Genomic DNA, 23,883 nt, shown 5'->3' with positions numbered 1-23,883 from the left:
GATTACATGACAAGTTTGATCACATGCTGTAACTCTCTCTGCATCACGAGTTCCTGCCTCAGGCTTGTGTTTGTCCAAAACCTGCATCAATTCACAGTCATGGAGTTCCTGTTAAGAGTTAATTTGTTTCAATTCCTGTCTTGTTTTGTTTTTAGTTAATTTATAGTCATTCCTCTTTTTGTAACTGAACTGTAACAACAGTATCCTCTCTTCTCTCAATCCAGTCAGAGCCCACTTCTTTGAAGAAGTTTGAAATTTTTCTTAAGAATTCAGATGCATCTTCAGCTGATTAAATGCAAGAAACACATGAAAAAAATCTTAGCACTTAAGATTCTTTCAAGAGGGGGCCAGCTCGGTGGCTTAAGAAGTTAAGTGTGTGCACTCTGCTTTGGCGGCCCAGGGTTCACAAGTTCGGATCCCAGGCGCCCACTGACACACCGCTTGTCAAGCCATGCTGTGACAGCATCCTGTATAAAGTAGAGGAAGATGGGCACGGGTGTTAGCCCAGGGACAATCTTCCTCAGTAAAAAGAGGAGGATTGGCATCGGATGTTAGCTCAGGGCTGATCTTCCTTGGCAAAAAAAAAAAAAAAAAAAAAAGATTCTTTCAAAAAAAGATATCAGTTTCTGAAATACATTTGGAATATGACAATATTTAGGCAACACAATGATTTCACTTATACTGCATAAATATTTTTAAGTGGAATATTTTCACAATGTCCACATAAATGGGACAACTCTAGATGTTGCTCTCAAGTCTTGGTCTATGTGGTAGTGAAGGCAGCAGAACAAGAACAAGGGGGTTGTTTGTTCTACATCTGGTTCCATTTTGCTAAGCATCTTGGGTACAGAACTATAACTATGCCATATTGTTATCTGAATGGTAGAAATTGCATAATATTTTCTGAGAGTCAGGGAAGCAGGAAAGGGTTCACCACACCCCTGAACTTCAGGAAGTGTGCAAAGCTATCCAGTAGAGGCATGTGATCTTCAAACCTATTGGTTAGAGGTTTCAGGGCACAAGTTGGAAGCTTGTGTTCTTTTGTGTTTTTTTGCTTGTTTGTTTATTATTTTTGCTGAGGAAGATTCACCCTGAGCTAACATCTGTTGCCAATCTTCCTCTATTTTGTATGTGGGCCGCTGCTACAGCATGGCTACTGCTGAGTGGTGTAGGTCCACACCTGGGAACCAAACCCAGGCTGCCAAAGTGGAGTGCACCAAACTTAACCTCTAGGCCACCTGGGCTGGCCCTGTTTGTTTGTTTATTTTTTGCCTTTGGATTGAAGTTAACTTATTCCACTTTACCTAGGAATGACCTATAAATGTATGAAAACGTGCTCAACATAGCTTATCATCAGGGAAATGCCACATAAAACCATGATAAGATGCCATTATACACTCTCTAGAATGGCAAAAACTAAAAAGACTCATGATACCAAGTGTTGGTAAGGATGTGCAGCAACTGATTCTTATACACTGCTGGTGCCTTAAAATGGTACAACCACTTTGGAAAACAGCTTGGCAGTATTTTTTGTATATATAAAATTAAACATATATCTATCATACCACTCAACAATCCCACTTCTAGATATCTGGCCAAGGGGCCGAAAATTGTTTATTAGGAGGCCAAAAAAATATCTTACCAGCTGTCTGGGCATTCCTTAGCCCAGTCAAGCTGACACATAAAATTAACCATCCCATGTAGCAACTAGAAGAGTAACAGACCAGAAGAGGAACTTGTAAAGTTTCTTGTTATGATATAATTCAAAGTCTCACCCAGTGACAACAGCTTCTCACATTGTACTGATCAGTTTTAGAATTATTGTTTTTTTTCATTCTTTTATTCTTTTAGTCATTCAGCACACATTTAATGAGCATCTGTGGTGTGCCAGGGTCACAGTGAACAAAAAAGAGTCCATGTTCTCAAGGGATTTGTCATCTGAAATTAAGGTAGATATGTAAATTAGTAATTTTAGTACAGTGTGATCAATACTATGATCACATGATGTGTCACAGGTTTGATTTCACTAATAGAGTGCCACTAGGGGTCCTTAGCCCTGTGATATAGAGCTCACTGCCAAAACACACAGTAGAGGAACACTGTAGACAGAAGGTGTGAGATCCAGATCTTTCTATGTTCCCTGTTCAGATATGGAGTCTTTGGTTTAATATCGATATGTTGATAAGCAACGAATGTATTTGGATCAGGAATTCAAGGAGGTGAATCTCTGAGGAGGTGACTGTAGAGAGAAAACAAAGTGGAAGAACTCATGCTAAGGATGTGGCACAGGAAAATGAAGTGATGGGTGTGACTGGCTATGACTTAAAGGAACACCCACAAAGACCACAGATGCACCCAGAGATAACCAGACAGCATGACTGCAGACCTGGATAAGATGTGGAAGCAGCATAAAAGGGAGAGATGAAGGAAGACTGAAGCTGGTGAGCCATCCCAGAGAGAGGACAACACGCTGCTGATCACCTTGCTGATTCCCATGCCTCTCGCCATTCCCTTCGGCTGGACTGATTTCCTGTTCCGACTCGCTGGACCATGCTAAGGACTTTGTGGACTTTGGTTCGTAACCCTTTGCATATTGAATGCTGTGTTTGGTGTTAATTAATATGTTCTTATGATACTCAGGTGATTTAATGTGTGATGTTTGATTGAGTCTCTGTAAACTTTTTTTTTTACACTCTTTTTTTTTTTGTGTGTGAGGAAGATCAGCCCTGAGCTAACCACCAAGCCAATCCTCCTCTTTTTGCTGAAGAAGACCGGCCCTGAGCTAACATCTATTACCAATCCTCCTCCTTTTTTTCCCCCTTTTTTCTCCCCAAAGCCCCAGTAGATAGTTATATGTCATAGTTGCACATCCTTCTAGTTGCTATATGTGGGATGCCGCCTCAGCATGGCCGGACAAGCAGTGTGTTGGTATGCACCCGGGATCCAAATGCGGGCTGCCAGCAGAGGAGCACATGCACTTAACCACTAAGCCACGGGGCCGGCCCCCGGATTGAGTCTCTGTAAAGGGATGCTAGCTTATTACTGCCATTCCCGAACCTCAGTCACTTGTGACGAGATCCTTTGAATTTACTGTAATAAGTTCTGGCATTATGGAAAGACAAAAAAGTGAGAAGACAATCCATTATTAACTGCTCATTACAATGACATTCAAAGAGATATATGATTGGCAAGAAGGGGGAACAGCTAATGCAAAGGCCCTGAGGGAGGAACACACTGAATGTGAGAGGAGCTGAAAGAAGGCCATGTGACCACAGCATAGGGAGTCCCCGGATCCTGAGAGGGAGAGAGCAGAGGGAGATCACAGTGGTGTAATCTGGGGCAAGGAGACTGGATTTCATTCTAAAGGCAGTGGGATGCTGTTGGAGTACCTTAAGCAGAGATCAGATCTGACTTGCATCATGCTCGCAGAGGTGGGGACTACTTGTCACTGCTCACTTTATCTGACTTCCTTAGTGAGGCAAAGTGCAGCATTGGTCAGAAATACCCCACTTTTGTGGTTAGCAGTCGCTGAAAAAGGCGTGGTTACATCTACTTCCTTACTTCAGAAGAGTAGACTCTAATCAGTTTCTCTTAACTCTCACTTCCCCCTTTCCTAGCCAAAAACAACCAAAAAAAACAGCACCACCAACAACAATGAAAGCTTCAACAGAGCTCTTCAGGAAATCTCCTATAGGGCCTGAGGGAACTTTTTAAGATGATGGAAGTATTCTGTATCTTGCTGTGGTGGTGATTATGATGTGATTGAAACCTTGTTTATGACTCGTTTTACAATTTCCATGAGACTCCACTCAGTCTAGCATGCCCCTACTTACTCCATTGCCTCTGGCTAGGAGTCAAGGGATTTACCTCAGGAGGTGATCAATGACTTTAATCTCCTGCATACGTGTTCCTTGAGGCAAACTTTACCTTGGAATGCAAGGACACATCTCATTCATCCTCCCCCATGCCCTAATATTTGAGACTAACCAGAACCCATCAACTGGGTTGACCAGATCACCTAATACCTTTTCCTTTGACATTTCTTTAGAGTAGCAAAAATAGTTAAAATCGTATATAATGGCCCCACACAGACACTTGCACCGCAGCTATTTACTGCAGATGGGTCCTGTCTCCATGCTGAACACAAAATAAAGGTGCATGAACAAACAAGCGGCTCGTGTCTGAAAATTCTTTTTCAACTTGTGACTCAGTGGCCCCTCATCAATTACAGAGGTGTATACATTTGTCAAAACCCATCAAACTGCAGACATACAATAGGGCACTTTTAGCATATGTAAATATACTTCATTAAAGTTGATTTAAAAAAAGGAAATTCTCTACACATTCTAGGTAAATACAAAGGAGGGGCACTTTGTACTGTTTCAAGAGTACGGGGAAACTTCTCAGAGGGGATACTGTTAGAGCTGCTATGTGAAGAATGAGTAGAGTAGTATGGTCATTTAAAACAAGGTTTCAAAATTCTATGATACTCCTCCCATCAAGAACTGTGACTAGTGACCTGTAACTACTTGATCACTAGCGTGGGGGAAGAGGGAGAATCCCCCTCGCCCTTTCCCTTAAGGTTCTTATGGCTGGCCAAATAATTAACAAGACAGGTTAGCAGAAGAAAATAATACCAAGTTTAATAATATGTATACATGGGAGAAAGCAGGGACACTGAGTTTCTCAACACAATGGCAGAGATTCTCGTCTTAAATACTATCTTCAGCTAAAGACAGAGGAGGATGTTGGGGGTGGGTGGTGTTTTGGGATTTCAGAGGGGAAGAAGACAATTTACATGAAGAGGGAAATATAAATGTTTGTCAGACAGTGCTTTGCAGGGCCACCTATAGAGAATGTGGCCAGAGACAGGAATTATAGTAATCAAGAGTATATACATTTAAGTCTTCTTCTTCCGTCCTGATAAGGGTTTTCACAGATAAGGTCATCCCCCCTCTTCCCACTACACAGAGGGAGATGTAGTGTAGTTTGGTAAGTGTAGTTACATTTACCAAATGTAAATATTTGGTAAACAGAACTTGGAAAAGAATGGGCTTAGCGAGGACCCCGCCAGAGTTAAATTCCTTTAGGCAGTTAGTGGGGGAGGTCAAATGTCCATCAGGGAAAATAATCAAGGTAAAGACATATTTCAGGGTGGCCAAATCTTGATCTCCCACACTAGAATAAGGTGGAAGTGATGCTGTGCTTTAGAAATGGACAGCTTCCACTTCCTGTCCTTAAGACACTCTCTCTTGGCCGATGGCCTGCCCAACTTGCCAGCCATGTGAGTGAGCCATCCTGGAAATGGGTCCTCTAGTCTCCAGTCAAACTGCCCCAGTTGACACCATGTGGAGCATAGACAACCTCTCCTTGCTGAACGCTGACCAAACTGCAGATGTGTGAGCTAAATAAACGACTGTTGTCATTATTAACCACTAAGTCTTAGGGTGGTTTGTTATGTAGCAATAACAACCGATCAGTTAGCCAGATAAAAAGGGTGGCGACAGGATGGGTATTCCGGGCCCAAAGTCCTTAAGGCGAGCAGTATTTCAGAATTCAGAATTTTTGGTTTTAGAATGATAATATAGTTCCTATCCCATATTTTCATAACATTTCCAGTGGGTAATGCAAAATATTAATTCATCTGTAGGAAAATGTATAAATATGCTCACTAAATTTGACACATTAAGACTATAAATAGCCACAAGTCAGGCTTTGCTACCAAATGAATTTGCTGCGAAAGAAAAGAAAACAAAATTTTTAGTTGTTAAAACTATTTTGGATTTTGATTTTGGAATTGCACTTAAGGAATGATGGATGGACCTGTAGTTCGGCCTGCCTAGAAAGAAGGGGAAGAAAGGGGATGTGGGGAGAGAGATTTGACTTTCAGATAAAGTTACTTATAAATAAATAAAAATTCTCATACAATAAATGGCCTTCAATGCCGGGATGGCTTTGATTTGAGGGCTGTGACCATCTTTGAGGTGCAAAAGACCCAGGAAGCCAGAGGATCTACCCAACCAGTCAGGCCACTTTGGTCTTAGTTTCTGGATATGCATAAAAAAAGATCAGTGTCGGTTCTGAAGGGAGAAGTGGGGGCAGGGCAGGCTGCGAGTAGAGAGGGGGAAAAGAAGGAAATTTTATCTTGAAATTCTATATACTCATGTATTTTTTGAAAACTTTTACAGGAATTTATTGGTGTATTACTTCTGTAAATATATAAAAACATATACCATATGAAACGAGCCAGCCCTGGTGGTCCAGTGGTTAAGATTCGGAGCTCTCACCTCTGTGGCCCAGATTTGTTTCCCAGTCAGGGAACAACACCACCCATCTGTCAGTTGTCAGACTGTGGCAGCTGTGTGTCGCTGGGATGCTGAAAGCTGTGCCACTGGGATTTCAATTGCCAGCAGGGTCACCCATGGTGGACAGGTTTCAGCAGAGCTTCTAGACTAGGACAGACTAGGAAGAAGGACCTGGCCGCCCACTTCCGAAAAAAACCGGCCATGAAAACCCTATGAATAGCAGTGGAGTATTGTCTGATAGAGTGCTGGAAGGTGAGAGCGTGGCGTGAAAAGACTGGGCAGGGTTCCGCTCTGCTGTTCCCAGGGTTGCTAGCGGTTGGAATCCACTCGACAGCACTAACCGACAACAATACCATATGAAATAGGTTCTGCAATTTTCTTATGATTTGCTCTACAGCATGATTAATGACAGCTGCAGGAAAGGCAGGAGCAGGCCAGAGTCAGGGTAAGGTGACCCAGCTTCTTTTGTTTAATAAAGAGGAGGGAGGTGATGCCTCTGATGGGGTTCAGGGCACACTACCCCAAAATATGTCACCTTGGCATATTCAATATTTTAAGCTGAAGGAGTTTGAGAAAAAGCAGAAGCAGGAAAATCACTGACTTCCTTCTCTCTCCTGCCCTTCTTCCCTGAAACAGGGCCATAAAACTCTCACATGAGAAGAGCCCTCCCTCTACCCAGAGAAAAGAGCATCCTTACTGCTGAAGACAAAGGGACAGAGAGCAGAATCCTAACAGACTGGCCTTGCTAATTTTCCCCCAGTTTACTGCACTTACTTCATACTCCTTGATCTATCATATTCCTCCACGACTGCCCACTCTTCGTCAAATCTGGCATGAAAGGACACAGGTCTGCTTCTTTGGGTCTTCATTTCCTTATGAAGGCTCCATGTCATGTAAAACTTATAGTAAATAAATCTGTATGCTCTTTTCATGTTAATCTCTTTGTCAGTTAAATTTTTAGACCCAGCCAGGGACTGACTCTAAGAGGGTGGAGGAAAACTTTTTCCTCCCCTATACCTCCTTACCTTATCCTCCTAGGATGTCTCCTTGAAAACATAATAGGCCCCATAAGATGTCCAGCCTTTTGATTTTGCAATACAATACTGTGGGCTTTCTGATCCTTGGAGCTATAAAATCTTGCCTCCAGAGCTAACTTAGAAATCTCTCACAAGGTATATGGGGACAATCACAGACGTAAGAGACATTTTCATTATTCTCTCTTCTACTTTTCTCTATAAATTTGTGTGAAATTCTGTCCAGAATTTGTAGTCACTTTTGTGCTACTTTATATGCATGTAAATACTATAATGCTTACTCTATACTAAATTGTGTTCCAAGATTGGTATGGAAGGGTCTTTGGTTGGCAGGATTGTTTTATTTCCCCCCAAATTGATAGGTGAACTGTAAAATAAGCTAATTAAGTGAAAGCAAGACTGTCAGGAAAAGTTATACAATAGATATTCAATTTAAGGGGATAGAGCTTAGGAGAAAAAGATAGAAAGTATCAACAAGAGTACTGTAACCATTGCTGACAATTCTGCCCCACTTTCCACTCAATGACCTGTGTCCTATCCAGCCTGAGTTTGAATGGGAAACAGGAGTCTGCTCTTCTCTCCCATGATTCACTTCCCAAGTGGTGCTTGTCACAGAATGAGCATCTCATCGCCCTGAATGTAATTCTAATATGTGAAAAGCAGCCGTTTTTATTTGGCATGCCTCCAAATATGAGTCAAGCACTTTGTCTGGTGTACATGAAAGTACAACCTAATCTAAAGTTGGAGAAAAGACTCATTGTATTGATTGTTTTGAGAGAAGGTATGTCCATCTCCTTCATCAGTCGGGAAGCGGATGTGGAAGGGAAGAGTTGATCACTGCTGGGGGAGGAAAAATTTCTCTTCTACTCTTTGTAAGTTCTTCTGGCTAGTCTAAGAATTAAATTGACATGAGACAGATTGACAGGAGAAAATCAAATTTAATTTCGTATGTACAGGAACCCAAGGTGTGAAGCTCCTTGACAGTTGGACAATTGAGGTTTATATGCCATCCTGAGCTAAGGAGAAGGGGGTAGGGTTATAGGACCTTCAAAGGGGAGGACAACAATTCACAGATAGATGGGAAAAGCAAATATTTGGCAAACAAATGTTTGATCTGCTATGCAGAGACAATGGGACATAGAGAGGACTTTGATCAACCAGGCCTTGCTAAGTTTCCCCCCAGTCGACCACACCTAGCTCATATTCTTTGTAGATATCTCTGGTGATAGCTCTTCTTCCTGGAACAGGCCCTTTATCTAAATTCTTTAGGCAGTTAAGAGGGAGGTAAAAAGAGATATTTCCTGAGTCTTTTGTTTCCTAAAAATAACAAGCCTAAAATAATCCTCATGCTGAAGAGACATATTTTGGGGTGGCAAATTTTTCTTTCCTACATCACCAACCAGGGGTCTGCTCCCAACACTCATGACCCTTTGGTATACTCCACTGTGTTACCCTACCCAATGCCTGCTAGTGAAACCACTAAGAATGGACCCAAATTCCAGGACATAGTGGGTCCTACAAAGTGCCTTGTCTTCTCTCTAGACTGTGCACACTACCCAATTACAGCAACAGATTCAGTCTCATTTGACTACACTCAAAGCTTATGCCCGCCAGTAGAAAGACCTCTGACAATGACCATGAATGACTATGATTTCCTGGAATGGACTGTGTGTCCTTGGGCTATTCTGTCTAAACAAATAGCCGTCTCCAGTCTGCCTTTAGTGAATATGATCTTCACCCTGGGGTGCCACTCCAAGTTTTCCAGGACTCTCTCCCAGATCCACAATCATCCTGGGGCCTGGAAGTGGTTGTTGTACGTGGAACATGATGCTACAAGTTCACGTGAGGCTTCATTTCTGGGTTGAGGTGTTAATGAGCTGGTGAGATCCATATGGGATCTCTCACCCCACCAGACCAAATAGCCAGTGCCTCAAGTCCTAGGGTCCAAGCAACTCAGCCTGGAGGCCTAGGTCAGAGTGGTCTTAGACAACAGAATTGTTCCTTACTATCTGTTGGCCAGCCAGGGGCTAGACTCTACCCTGACTAAACTGTGTTGTATTTAGGTTAACCCCGATGGCAAGTTAGAGCAATCAGACTCCTGTGATAGAAACAGGTAGAATGGCTGACTAAGGTGCCCTGATCAGCAGCCTGGAACCTCTTCAATTTTCTGGTCTGGGATCCCTTGGCCCCTGGTTTTGGGGAGGGCTTCAGGTATTATTCATGGCCTTCCTTTCCTGCTCACTGTTCTTACCATCCTTCATTGTCTCCTACAGCAAAGCCAGAGACTAGCTTCACAATCCTTATGGGTTCAGCAGGTACAGGTACAAATCTGCTAGTGGAGTGGAATATGACACATAAAGCTATCCTTTGAAACCAAGGGGTGGACTGAGAGGCAAGGATTAGCTTGCCTGGAGACTGCTACCCTGCAGACTGGCATCCTAGGGAGGAAGTTGGCTTCCTGTACAAAGAGCCTGTTTGGGTTACAGAAGCCGGGTAAAGGTGAGAGTCAAAAGCAGAAACATTCTGGCAGAATGCTGATGTGGCGGAACAGGGCTGAGGAGGTATGTCATATCAAATGGCTGTATACACAAGACTCAGACCACAGCCCAGGGTCACATCAGGGTGAAGTGGATGCATCCTCAATCACAGAGCTCGTAAACCCAGAGGCTATGGTTCATCTCCTGGACTCTTATCTGGCTCTGCTAAGTTTGTGTTCTGCAATGGGCATTGGAGGGGAGAGGGGTCACACACCTGCCACTGTCCCATCTCTGTTATTTCCTCCATAAACACTGTTCCAGTCTTGGTGCATGTACTGTCAGCTGTCTACCCCTGTTTGCTCAATAATGCCCATAAAATCATTTCTCACCTTTATCCTGAATTCCTGGCATCTCAGAACCAGCCAAGACCCATCTAACCTTTCTCATGCATGAGAAATGATATGAGATGTTTCCTCCAAATAAATTAAGTAGAAAAACATTGAAAAGGGCATGTCCACATGGCATCGAAACAGATTTAACAGAGGAAAAGGGCACAGGGCCAGCTGGGTCATTTGAAGACTTAATAGAAAAAAAACTTTTATTATTTGCATGTTCTAGGAGGAAATGAGCGGCAATATGTGGTAAATACCAGAAAAGTATTTCCCCTTCATTCACGTGTGATATGAACAAAAGTACTTTTATAAAGCTTTCCACCAATATTTAAATTTTTTGTCTCAATATGTTTTAGATGGCAGAGATACCCTCTATAGAATGTCACAATTAAAAGTTAAGCCATTAAGCTATAATTAACAAGACAAGAAATAACAATTGTTGGAGAGGATGTGGAGAAGAAGGAACCCTCATACACTGCTAGTGGGAATGCAAACTGGTGCAGCCATTGTGGAAAACAGTATGGAGATTTCTCAAAAAATTAAAAATAGAAATACCATATTATCCAGCTATTCTACTACTGGATATATATCCAAAGAACATAAAATCAATAATTCAAAAAGATATATGCAGCTGTATGTGCATTGCAGAATTATTCACAATAGCCAAGACGTGGAAGCAACCCAAGTGCTCATCAATGGACGAATGGATAAAGAAGATGTGGTTATATATACACAATGGAATACTACTCAGCCATAAAAAAGACAAAATCACTCTTTTACCAGGGACCCATCAACATGGGCTGTGTTCACACTGAAACCATGAAGAGGGCAGCCTGGGTCATCATTGAGAAGTACTACATTCTCCTGGGCAATGACTTCCACACCAACAAGCACATGTGCAAGGAGATCACCCTTATTCCCAGCCAGAAAGTCTGCAACAACCTCACAGGCTATGTCACGCATCTGATGAAGTGGACTCAGAGAGGCCTGGTGAGAGGTATCTCCATCAAGCTGCAGGAGGAGGAGAGAGAAAGGAGAGATAATTATGTTCCTGAGGTCTCAGCCCTGGATCAGGAGATCATTGAAGTAGATTCTGACACTAGGGAAATGCTGAAATTCTTGGACCTTGACAGTCTGTCCAAACTTCATGTCACTCAGCCTGCAGTTGGGGTGAATTTCAAAACACCACGTGGAGCAGTTTGAATCTATCTGCTGTGCTGTAATATTTTCAATAAACCTTGGACAGCAATAACAACAAAAACAACAAGAACAAAAGACAAAATCATGCCATTTGTGACAACACAGATGGACCTTGAGGGTATTATGCTAAGCAAAATAAGTCACACAGAGATAGACAAATATCGTTTGATTTCACTCATGTGGAAGATAAACAAATAAACACATAGGTAAGGAGAACAGACTGGTGGTTACCAGAGAAGAAGGGGATGGGGGGAAGTGAAAGAGGTAAAGGGGCACATGTGTATAGTGATGGATGGAAACTAGACTATTGGTGATGAATATGATGCAGTCTATACAGAAACTGAAATATAATAATGTACACCTGAAATTTACACAAGTTAAAAGTCAATATGACCTTAATAAAATAATTTTTTAAAAAAGTTCCAAAATAGATTGTGGTGATGGTTGCACAACTCTGCAAATATACTAAAATCCATTGAATTGTACAATTTAAATAGGTGAATTGTATGATATATGAACTATTTCTCAATAAAACTGTTTTTCAACAAAAGAAAAAAAAAGTTTAAGCCATTAATATTGAACCTTATTGCTTGCTGATTAGCACCCATTCCTTCCCATTGGCATCAGTCTACTGGATTTCCTTGAACAAAATTAGCCAAACACTTTAGGTGGGATTGATCCCACCTACAGATTCAGGGGTGGTACCTTGTCAGTTTAAGGCAATCAGCGAAAATGGTTTCCCCAGAACTCATGATTGTCTTAAGAATGTATGTACACACGACCAGATTCAAGCCTATGAGAGGCAATGAGATGCTGGCAAATCCTGGGAAAGACGTTTCCTCCCTTTCCCAAGGAAAATTGAGAGAAAGACATTGCTTCTTCTAATAGGGATGAAGTATATAGTCCTGGAGCTCCCGGCAGCCATATTTTGACCACACTGGGAGGCAGATGTAGGGGAGGAAAAACTTTCTTCTACCCTCATAGGTCCTGTAGCTGAGCCCAAGAGTTAAATTCATATAAGACAGATTAACAGGAGAAAAGCATACACATTTTATGTAATATTTTTATGTTTACATAGAAGTCTTCAAAAGGAAAATGAAGATCTGAAGAAGCCATGAGACCCAAGAGCTTACAAAGAATAATAAATTGTGGAGATGTAACAAGAGACAAAGGGCTTTGGGTTAGGGGCAGTAAACTGTGGGACAACGACTAGGAAATATACGGGGAAACTAATGGAAGACAAGGGTTATGTTGGCAGGTTGGTTTGTACAGATCCATTTTGGTGTTGACTCCCAATCTTTGGTGATAAGAATTGTAGGAGAGGAAGAAATTTTCCTCTACCCTTCTAGGTTCTTCTGGTTGGTCTAAGAATTAAATTGATGTCAGACAGAATAACAGGAGAAAATCAAACAAAGTTTAATAACACGTATACATGGGAGAAACCCAGGAAAACTGAGTAACTCACCAAAATAGCTAAAGCCACCACCTTAAATACCATCTTCAGCTAAAGACAAAGGAGGATGTTGAGGGTAGTGGTTTGGGACTTCAAAGGAGAGGAAGGCAATTCACATGGAGATGGAAAAGCAAATGTTCGGTAAACAAACATTATCCACGCCTTGCAAAGACAATGATAGATGGAGAGGACTTTGATCAAATGGGCCTTGCCAGGTTCCTCCCTGTCTACAACACTAGTTCATGTTATACATAATTATCTGTGGTGATAGCTCCTTCCTGGGACAGGCCTTCTATCTTAAATTCCTTTAGGCAGTTAGGGGGAAGGTCAAAGTTTCTTCTGAGTCTTTTGGTCTTGAAAATAGTCAAGCCAAAGTGACACATTTTAGGGTGGCAAATTCTGCACAGAATGTTCTCTTCCTGATGCATAAAAAGCACCTTTCTCATGGGAAATTTTATGACTTACTTTTGGTCAGAGAGCCCTTCCTGCATCTGCTGCTTCTCAAGTGCCTTCAGCTCAAGGTAATTAATATGCCAAAGAGCCAGCCCTGATGGCCTAGTGGTTAAAGTTCGGCGCTCACTGCTTCGGTAGCCTGGGTTTGCTTCCCGGTCATGGAACCACACCACCCATCTGTCAGTTTCCATGCTGTGGCTGTGGCTCACATAGAAGAACTAGAATGACTTACAACTAGGATATACAACCATCTACTGGGGGCTTTGGGGAGGAAAATAAATACCAAAGTGGCATATTTTGGGATGGCCTTTTCTAAACCCCTTTACAACCTCTGTTTGAAGCCAATTTTAGAGAAGGTGAAGAGAGTCCAGAAGAAATCAGGTCATTGGTGACATGGCTGAGCTGCTATACCAGGTCTCAGTTGAAGTCTGCTCTATCACTGGGATTATTAATTTTGTGGGGCAATACATCCTCATTATTGTTTAAGACAGTGAGTATGGATCCTTGTTGCTTGCTACTCAGAGGATCCTAACAGATATAGCCATTACATTTGACACAATGACAAGAAAACCACTGAAAACAGACCAAGAAAAAAGCCAGAAAGGCAAGGCGATTATGATTCAAATTCGGATGTGTGCTGTTATATCTGTGTAGTCTTAGAGTCAAAAAATGCTGCAAATAGAGTTTCTTGGTAGGAAAGATTTTATACGTTATGTGTTCAACCAGATTTAATTTTCACAGTGGTGTATTTATTCAAGAAGCCAGGATGTGAGACATGGCTGGGGATGTAAGGAGGGATATGTGTCGAGAAGATAAAAATTGGCCAAAAACTGAGAAATGGTCAAGTTACATTGTGCAGATAACTGGTAACAAAGTTGAGCTATTTGTTGATAGAAGGGGAGTTCTGTTGTTTGGTGTCTTTGTTAATTGATGATATATTTGGTTAACAGCCCTGTCGGTGAAGTTAGAATTTACCCCAAACAACTAATAAAGTCATGAGTTTTACAGCCTAACAATCCTTAACTAGCCTTGTGACTAGACCTACAATGTTTAACCAGGTATTTCTTTCTGGAACCTAATCATGCAATATAATCCTCCCCCCCACTTTTTTTCAATTAAGATTTCCCTTTCTAAAAGCACTCTGTGTCAGCTTTCTTTTGCTTTTTAAAATTTTTATTGGGGTATAATTGACCTATAACATTATATTTGTTTCAGGTGTACAACAAAATGATTTGATATTTGTATACATTGTGAAATGATCACCATGATAAGTGTAGTTAACGTTGGTCACCTTATATTGTTTTTTTCTTGTTATAAGAACTTTTAAGATTTACTCTCTGAGTAACTTTCAAATACATGATACAGTATTATTAGCTGTAGTCGCCATGCTGTACGTTACATCCCCATGACTTATTTATTTTGTAACTGGAAGTTTGTACCTCTTGACCCCCTTCGCCTATTTCTCCCACTCCTCATTCCCTGGCTCAGGCAATCACCACTCTGTTCTATGTGTCTATGAACTCGGTTGTTTTTTGTGTGTGTGTGTGAGGAAAGTTAGCCTTGAGCTAAAGTCCATGCCAATCCTCTTCTTTTTGCTGAGGAAGACTGGCCCTGGGCTAACATCCGTGCCCATCTTCCTCTGCTTTATATGGGACGCTGCCACAGCATGGCCTGACAAGCGCTGCATCGGTGTGTGCCCAGGACCCGAACCTGGGCTGCCAGCAGCGGAGCGCGCACTTAACCACTACACCGCAGGGCCGGCCCCATATGAGCTCGGTTGTTTTTGTATTAGATTCCACATATAAGTGAGATCAATAAGGTATTTATCTTTCTCTGTCTGACGTTTTGCTTAGCATGATGTCCTTGAGGTCCATCCATGTTGTCACAAATGGCAATATTTCGTTCTTTTTTATGGCTGGATAATCCTTTTGCTTTTGTTGGTTCCTTTTGTTAACAAGTCCACTATAATGTAGACAGTTGATTTGTGGTAGTTTGTAAGAACGGCTACAACAATTCCTCCCCTTCCTGTGTATATGCACATTTGCAACAGGACGCTCTTTGCATCTATAGGTGGGGTCTATTTCTCTGACCCTGAATTTGGACTACCCTATGACTTGCCTTGATCAATAGAATGTGGTAGAAGGGATGTGCAACTTCCGAGCCCAGGCCTCAAGAGGTCTTGCAGCTTCTGCTTTTGCTCTCTTGGAATGCTGCCCTGACCCTACCATGTAAGGAAGACTGCAGAGGCTGTAATGGGATGAAAGGCCATGAGGAGGACCTCGTGGAAGGTGCGTCGGCTAAGAGAAGCACCAATTGTTGGACATGTAAGTGAGGCCATTGTGGATCATCCAGCCCAGTTGACCCTCCATCTGAATGCAGCCACATGAGTGACCCCAGGTGAGACCAGCCGAAAGAATTGCCCAGCCATGTCACAAAATCATGAAAAATCATAAATCGTTGCTCTTTTAAGCCACTAAATTTTAGGATGGTTTCTCAGACATCAATAGATAACTGAGACAGTTCTCCAGATCAGTTCTGCTGAGAAGACTGTTTAAAATGTAAAGGCATTGTGAAGTTTGGATAGCAGATGTGATTAAAATCTGAAGAAATAAACTGCATATTACCCAGTGTAATGTATTCTCTCAACTCTTTAGGCTCTGAATGGAAGAGTTGAGTCATCAGGAAATGTGACCATACCATGAGAGTGGTCATCCGTATAAATAAAATCAGGTTTGAAATTACTTGTCGCTTCATTGTGAAAAAAAAACTGGATGGATTTTCACCAAACATGGAAGGTGTGTTTCAGATGGTCTGACTTGTGTAGGGGAGGAAAAAAGTCTTTTTCATCTATCCATGTTAGATTCTCCAGCTGGGGATCTGTAAATAAGACTGACAAAGGACAGTTTGACAAGAGAAAAATCGGACAGCAGTTTATTAGCATACGCATTGACCATGCACATGGGAGTACCCAGAGATGAGTAGCTCAAAGGGGTGCTTAGAATTTGGAGTCTATGTTGCTAACAGTAGGGGAAAGAGAAGGGAGAGAAAAAGTGTTTATGGATAACGAAATGGCTTTTTGGAAAGATAAATGGGCTCTTAGGAGACTAGATGGGAGATAACATAATCTTGTGACAATGTCTGTTTGGGTGTGTTGTGAACTTCTCATCTCAGGAGATTACAGTTCCTCCTGGAGAGGGGACTTAAGACAAGTGAGTTCTTTTGGGAGGCTCTGCTTTTAGGTAGATAAGAGATTTCAAGAATGCAAATGCTTTCAGCTCAAAATAATTCTTATGCCAAAGTGGCATATTTTAGGGTGGCGTATCCTAATGTCCTTCACTTGAAAAATAGACGATGAGGAATATATGGATTTCACTTCGGTAGGCCTTGGAGGGTACCTCAGAGAGGTAGTTAGTCATCTTCCAAATAGCTGAAATTGATACAAGGAGAGGGTCACATGACTGCTGATTGGCAGTCTCCACGTATACAACAGATTAACATCCACCCACCACTCCCTCTGTAAATTACCCTGCCTAAGCGTGGTGTGCTGAACCCACAGCCAGCAGACCTCAGTGTTCTCATTTGTAAAAGGGAGAATACGGTAACGCGCCGCATAATGACATTTTGATCAACGATGGGCTGCACGTACGACAGTGGTCATAGAGCCGAGGTGTGTGGTAGTCTATACCATCTAAGTTTGTGTAAGTACAATCTATGATGTTTGCACAACAATAAAATCGCCTAATGACACATTTCTCAGAAGGTGTCCCCATTGTTAAGTGACACATGATGGTACTATCTCATAGAGTTGCTTTAAGGATTGACAAAGACTCTCTCCTGTAGTCGGGTTCCTCCGAACTCTCTTCCCAATTAGGCCTTGACTTTTGGACTTCTATGTTCTCTGCATTGCCCAATTTTAGCCAGAATCCTGTCAATCAGTTTAGCCAGAATCCCCCACCCTCAATATCTGATCACCATCCATATCTGACCAAATTTCTCACCCTCCACCATCCTCAAGCTGATGTCTGATCACCTGGCCTGCCTTCACCAAGAACCCTGTCAGGTGGTTTTAGCCAGCAGCCCCCCGACCCCTGATGTTTCCTCTCAGTAATTTTCCATCTGCCGACCCCCAACCTGCTCCTGGGCTATAAATTCCCACTTCCTTGTCATTGTTGTATTTGGAATTGAGCCCAGCTCTACACTGAGGTCTCTTTTCCCTTGTTGCAATAGTTCCTGAGTAAAATCTGTTTTTGCCACGCTACTGTCTGGCTCTCCGTTTTCTTTAACAGGGATAAATGGGTTAATGTATGAAAAGCACTTAGCATAGTACCTGGCACACAGTAAGTCCTCTATATCTTAGCTTTATGATTTATTTTGAAGCCTTTCACATCAGTTTCCCAAGTGATGGGAGTAAAGACACATCCTGCCACAGAGATCCACGAAGCAGCTGCAGATGTGCTTACAGATCCCTGACCCCCTGCCTTGTCTCTCTAACCCCTCTTCCCTGGGCCCTGCAGACCCACACCGCCACCTCCTCCTCTCCCTGCCTATGGGGGTGGGGCCCTGTTTTCTACCCCAACCCAGGCTCTGAGTGTTTCCTTATCTTGTTCTATAATGATCTCTTTCTTTCCCAAAGACACGTGGTACTTTTCAGCTCCTTATTCCTCTTTCAAGGACATTTATCTGCTCCACTCCCTTCTAGCCAAGGCCAAGCACATTTGTTATCCTCAGAGACATGCTCCTTATCCTTTTCCCCGTGCAGAGCAGCTGGCCCCTAAATAGAGTCACTAAATTCTCATGCAGCTTTAAGGAAAGAGGCTTGAGAGAAGGGGGAGCCGAGAAGGTTCAAAATTGGGGACCCCATTTAGTAAATCTTTGAGGTCTTGGGTTTTATGGAAAGTCGAGGACTTTATAACAATTCTATATTCCTTTTCAAGTTTTCACAGCTGACAGGGCCACAGGTTTCTCTCCCCTCCCCAGAGCACCACTCTACCCACACACACTTGTTTTTGACCACAGGTGTATTTGTACAGAGAAAATCAGAGTTAACAAAAGTCTATAGGCATGATCATTATCAGTAACCAGTTCTGGAGAGTTTCTGTGGAAAGACCCTATAACCAGACAAAAAACTTGCCTGCACATAGGAATTCAATACTGGCCATTTTAAAAGCAAAGTCTATAGAAAGATATTAAAACTGAAGGATATACAATACCACCACCACTACCACCAACAAAAAACATATATTTAAAATGATTTTTCAATGCAAAGAACAGAAACAAAAGCCAGACTGGCTTAAGCAATAAATATAGAATTTCTTTTTTGTGTGTGTGTGAGGAAGGTCAGCCCTGAGCTAACATCCGATGCCGATCCTCCTCTTTTTTGCTGAGGAAGATTGGTCCTGGGCTAACATCCATGCCCATCTTCCTCAACTTTATATGGGAAGCTGCCACGGCATGGCTTGACAAGCGGTGCTTTGGTGCACGCCCGGGATCCGAATCTGCGAACCATGGACCACCTCAAGCGGAGTGCATGCACTTAACCGCTGTGCCACCAGGCCGGCCCCAATACAGAATTTCTGACTCACACAATTGCAAAGTCTAGAGACACTGTGTTCAGGCACAGCTGGATCTAGGTGCTCAAATGACATGATTAGATAACCCTTTCTCTCTCCTTCCTCTACCCTTTCTCCATCCATTTCTTTGCTGGCTTGACTTTTATCATTCATTTTATTCAACAAATATCTATTGAGTTTAGATGTGGCAGGCACTAGGGACATCTCAATAAATAAGACTGACAGGGTGCCCATTCTCATGGGAGTCATGTTCTATTAGGAGAGAAGGACAATAAATTAGTGAATGGACAGATACAAAATATACTTATAGTTTGGGGTAATTGTGATGAAAACAAACGAGGAAAGGACAATAAATTAGTGAATGGACAGATACAAAATATACTTATAGTTTGGGGTAATTGTGATGAAAACAAACGAGGAGCTGAGCGTCGAAAAGGAGAAGGCTGGAGGAAGACTTATGGATCTAGGGTGGCAGGGAAGGTCTTTCTGTAAAGGCGAGATTTCCTGCCACCTGAGGGAGGAGTAGAAGTCAGCCACGCAAGGATCTGGGGGAACAGCATTCCAAGCAGAAGGAACAGCTATGCGGAGGTAGACAAAACCTCCTAATGGTGACAAACTGGTTCCAAGGAGGCTGACACAAGGTAAAATTGGCCAGGGAGCCAGCGGCCAGGTTATGGATTTAGGCTAATGCAGGGGGATGACACCTACGGGTTTTGTAAACAGGAGTGTGGCTTACAGTGATAATGATTTATCTTGTCGAAGATGGTGCTTGTTGCTGCTGCATGAAGAATGGAATGGACCAGGGTGGGAATAGAAGGCCTTCCTGATTATACCAGCAAAAGAAGGCTGATTTCCACCCACCTTTGCCTGTTACAGCATCGCCTGGACTCACCAAATCATGGAGCAATTGTCCATCCTACAGAGGGAAATCATTGTCATAGTAACAAAGAAAACACAGTCCATCATCTTAGCCCGTCAATAGGCCACAAACAGCATGTCACATCACACGATTTTCTGCTCATGGAGTGTGCCTTTTCACATTTATCGACTTTGTACAATATGGCTATTTTTCAAAATGTCAGAGGCCATTATCTTGAACATTCAGGGTCTTAGGAAAGCTATTTGTTCTTGTGAGCAGTGCATGAAATCTCTTTCTAATTATAGTCCTTCTGAATTCTTTGTCCTTTCCTTGAAATAAAGTGTCTAGCCATATGTTCAATGAGTAGTATTCTAAGTTTCCTATCTTGCCTCGTTTTCTTTGGAATTTGTCAATGTCAGAGCTTTTTACAGTGTTACTGTTAAAATGTGCTGAACCTTGGTTGAGAAAACTGGCTTTTCTGAAGATAAAGTGATTTTTAAAAAAGGTTGTGTGGGAGTCTGTGTCCTGCTTGCAAAAATAGTGAAATCAGGCCTTTCAACGAATTCTCTGCTTAGAACTGAGCTAGCCTTTTCAGTATTGTGTTGACTGTTTTGCCTGGATCTAAACCCACTTTGTTTGCAGTTCAAGATCATCTCGTGCTTTTAAGAAGTAAGGTCGTAGGATATTTCACCCAGAGAACAGCCTGAGTTGGAGAAAAGTAAGGGCTAAATAAACACGTTGAATATATATGAGAACGGAAACTGACATAATTTCCTGTCCTTGAATTAACCATACTGGGACTGGGAATACTTTTCCATGCTTATATTAAAGAATACAGAGGCCAGGCATAAAACATTTAGCTGCTGATTCTGGGAAATACTTGCTTTTGGAAGATAAGACTATAAACCAGTGAAAACAGTTTGCTCATCAAGATTTGCTTTAAGACTTTCTAATCACTGGGCCCATCTATCCAAAGCTATTATGTCATAAAATATGCCCAATCCTAGGTGGTTCCCTACCTTGCAAAACCCACATTAAAATCGCCCAGCCTAGGATCTAAAATCCTACAAATACTCTTTGCTAGTGAAAGGGATCAGAATATGCCACCTCAAGAATAGGTGTAAGAATTATTTTGCACTGAAGTCAACTAAGAATCAACAAACGGGGGAAGAGTTCTCCGCCCTCCCCTTATCTGACTGAAAGCAGGGCATACATTGCTCTTTGAGAAAGGTGCCCTCCCCCTCCCAGTACCAAGAGAGAAAAGCAAGCAACTCTTCTCTTTCCGAGCAATGGGCTCGCTCTGTTCACCACGGTCTGAGCCAATTAATCACAATGAGTTAGGGATCGAGAAAGGAAGCTTTAATTTGACTAGCTGGCATAATCAGAAGACAGGTGACTGATGTCTCAAAAAACCCATCTTCAAGAATTACAGAAGCTTGAGGTAGTTATGTAGGGAAAATGGGCAGTAAGGAGGGAGTTTAGAAATGTCAGCCTTCAGGCATGACGGACTCCAGGGTCTTTCATTGTTCCTTTCTTCTGTCAGTGATGATGAATATCTTGTAGGTATGTTTCCTGCCTGTGTTCAGCCTGTTCCTGGAGAGAAACTCATAGAACAAAGATTTAACTTATCAAGCTATAGGGGAGTACATATGTAAGCAGAGGCTGTAAATCAGGAGAGCATGTGAATTATTTAGAGTATGTGCAGAAAAGCGGGTAGTCACACAGAGGAGGGGCTGAGGCCATTTACTGTAACAAGATGGCCTCATTTATGTTCGCTTACAGTATCACTGAAGATGGGGAATCTACACTAAGATAAGTTTGCATAAATAGACCTTACTAAAATAACTCTTTTTCTGCCATTAGTTCTCTCCATATATTTCAAAGTAATTTCCCCATAATTTATTGTCCCTTGAAGCCCAAACCCTCCCTCCTTTGTTAAAAGGGTATATAAGTGCCTGAGTCTAACCACTTCTTTGAGTTTCACTTCTTTCTTGTGAACTCCTATGTGTGTAAATATTAATAAAAATTGTGTGACTTTTTTCCTGTTAATTTGTCTTTTGCTAGTTTAATTCACAGGTCCCCAGAAAAAGAACCTAAAAGGATAAACGAAAATTTGTTCCTCCAAACACTAATTTCCCTATTTTGAGATATTACCAAGACCCTGTCAAGGTGATGCTCTCTCTTACTGTAGTAAATCCAATAAACTTAGCTTTGCTTGATCAACATGTTTTATCAGAGATCCTTGCCAAGTCAATAGCCAACTTATATGTACAGTCACGTGTTTCTTAATGATGGGGATACATTTTGAGAAACTCGTTGTTAGGTGATTTTGTCATTGTGTGAATGTCATAGAATGTACTGAAGGGGAACAAAATATGACACCACTAAATGTGTGTCTCTAACATGAGGATTATTTTTGGCTCATTATTTTTAAGAAACAAAAGACTCAGAAAGTTTTTCTTGTTACCTCCCCCTGAATGGTCTAAAAGAATTCAGATAAAAAAAACCTGTCTCAGGAGGCGACCTATCACCTTAGCATAACGTGAATTAGTGGGAGACAGGGAGGAACCTGGGAAGCCTGTTTGCTGGGCTCCCCTCTATGTTCTTCTGTTTCTGGGTGGCCAAACACTTGTTTCCCAAATGTTTGCTCCTTTTCACCTACCTGTGAATTGACTTCCTTCCCTTTGAAGTCCCTGAATCACCCCACTCCTAACATCTTTTGTCGTTAGCTGAGGATGATATTTAAGGTGAGTGCTTCTGCCATTTTGGCAAGTTACTCAATTTTTCTGGGTGTCTCCCATGTATACATATTATTAAACTTTTGTTTGTCTCCTGTTCTTCTGTCTCGTGTCAATTTAATTCTTAGACCAGCAGAAGAACCTAGAAGGGTAGAGGAAAATTTCTTCCTCCCCTACAGTACTTACGCAAACCGAGATGGTATAGCCTACTACACACCTAGGCTCTATGGTTCTAATCTTATGGGACCACCATCATGTGTGTGGTCTGTCATTGACCAAAACATTGTTATGCGGTACATGACTGTACTGTGTGTGTATGGTGTGTAAATGCAATAAAACCCCCACCAAAATGCAATGGTCCAAATGAACTGATTGCATAAAATGTGGGTTGTGTGATTGTGAGGGTAATGAAATTCACTTTTGCACGATCAATCTCTCCATCTCAGTTGTGATCCATCAGCACTTACTAAGGTGATCAAGCCTTACAAGCATGCTCAAAGTTTACTTCATGCCAAAAACGTTATATGGTGGTTTGATTGCCAAAACCATCATAATTCTTTATCTCTTCCTCTAACAGCACCCTTTACAATGTAACTCTGCAGCTCCTCCCATCAAGAGATAGAGTTGTTTTCCCAGCCCTTCAATCTGCTGGCCTAATTGCTTGTTCAGGCCAGTTCTGCATTTGCAGCAGAATTGAGGGTTTTCCAGTTTTGGGCCTAGGCCTCAATAGAACCTTTCAGCTTTTGTTCTTTCTCTTGGAACCCTGACTCTGTCATATGAACAAGCCCAAGTTAGGCTGCTGGAGAATGAGAGACCACGTTGGGAAATTAGTCAAGGGACCTCAGCCTATAGCGAGCCTACCTCCTGTCATGTGAAAAACCCCAGCCTAGATTAGCAGAGCACCTACCTAAACCACATCTAACGCACATGTGTGTGTGAACCCAGCTGAGACCAGCAGAACCACCCAGCTGACCTATAGACTCTAAATGCCTATTGTTTTAAGTTGTTGAGTTTTGGGGTAGTTTGTTATGTAGCGATAGCTAAATGATACATATAGCATGGCAGACTTTTATTGCCTAAAAAACATCTATTTCCCTCTGTTCTTCCTAGCTAAAAGAATGTAAATTTTGTTCAGATTCCTTGACCTCAGAGAAGGTATTCGATGGCCAATCACATTATCCTACAAATAGAATACAAATAGAGATGGGAACATGAGCCATTCATCCCTACTGTCATTATGACTCAGGATGAGCATGTGAATCAAAATATGTTTCTTAGTCTGTTAGGGTTCCTATAACAGAATACCATAGACTGGGTGGCTTAAAAAACAAACATTTATTTCTCATAGTTCTGGAGGCTGGGAAGTTCAAGATCAAGGTGCTGGCAGATTAAGCGTCTGGTG

The 23,883-nt window shown here is 42.0% G+C and overlaps 1 pseudogene; it reads left to right on the top strand.

Annotated features, from left to right (window-relative positions):
* Positions 1-11,003: 11,003 nt before the first annotated feature.
* On the top strand, positions 11,004-11,426 carry LOC101387320 (small ribosomal subunit protein eS17 pseudogene; annotated as a pseudogene).
* Positions 11,427-23,883: the final 12,457 nt, after the last annotated feature.

Source organism: Ceratotherium simum, chromosome 26 (genome assembly GCF_057802395.1).
Source record: "Ceratotherium simum simum isolate JZ-2026a chromosome 26, ASM5780239v1, whole genome shotgun sequence".
Lineage (NCBI taxonomy): Eukaryota > Metazoa > Chordata > Mammalia > Perissodactyla > Rhinocerotidae > Ceratotherium > Ceratotherium simum.
The sequence above is the reverse complement of the archived record's forward strand: the minus strand, read 5'-3'. Positions and strand labels throughout refer to the sequence as shown.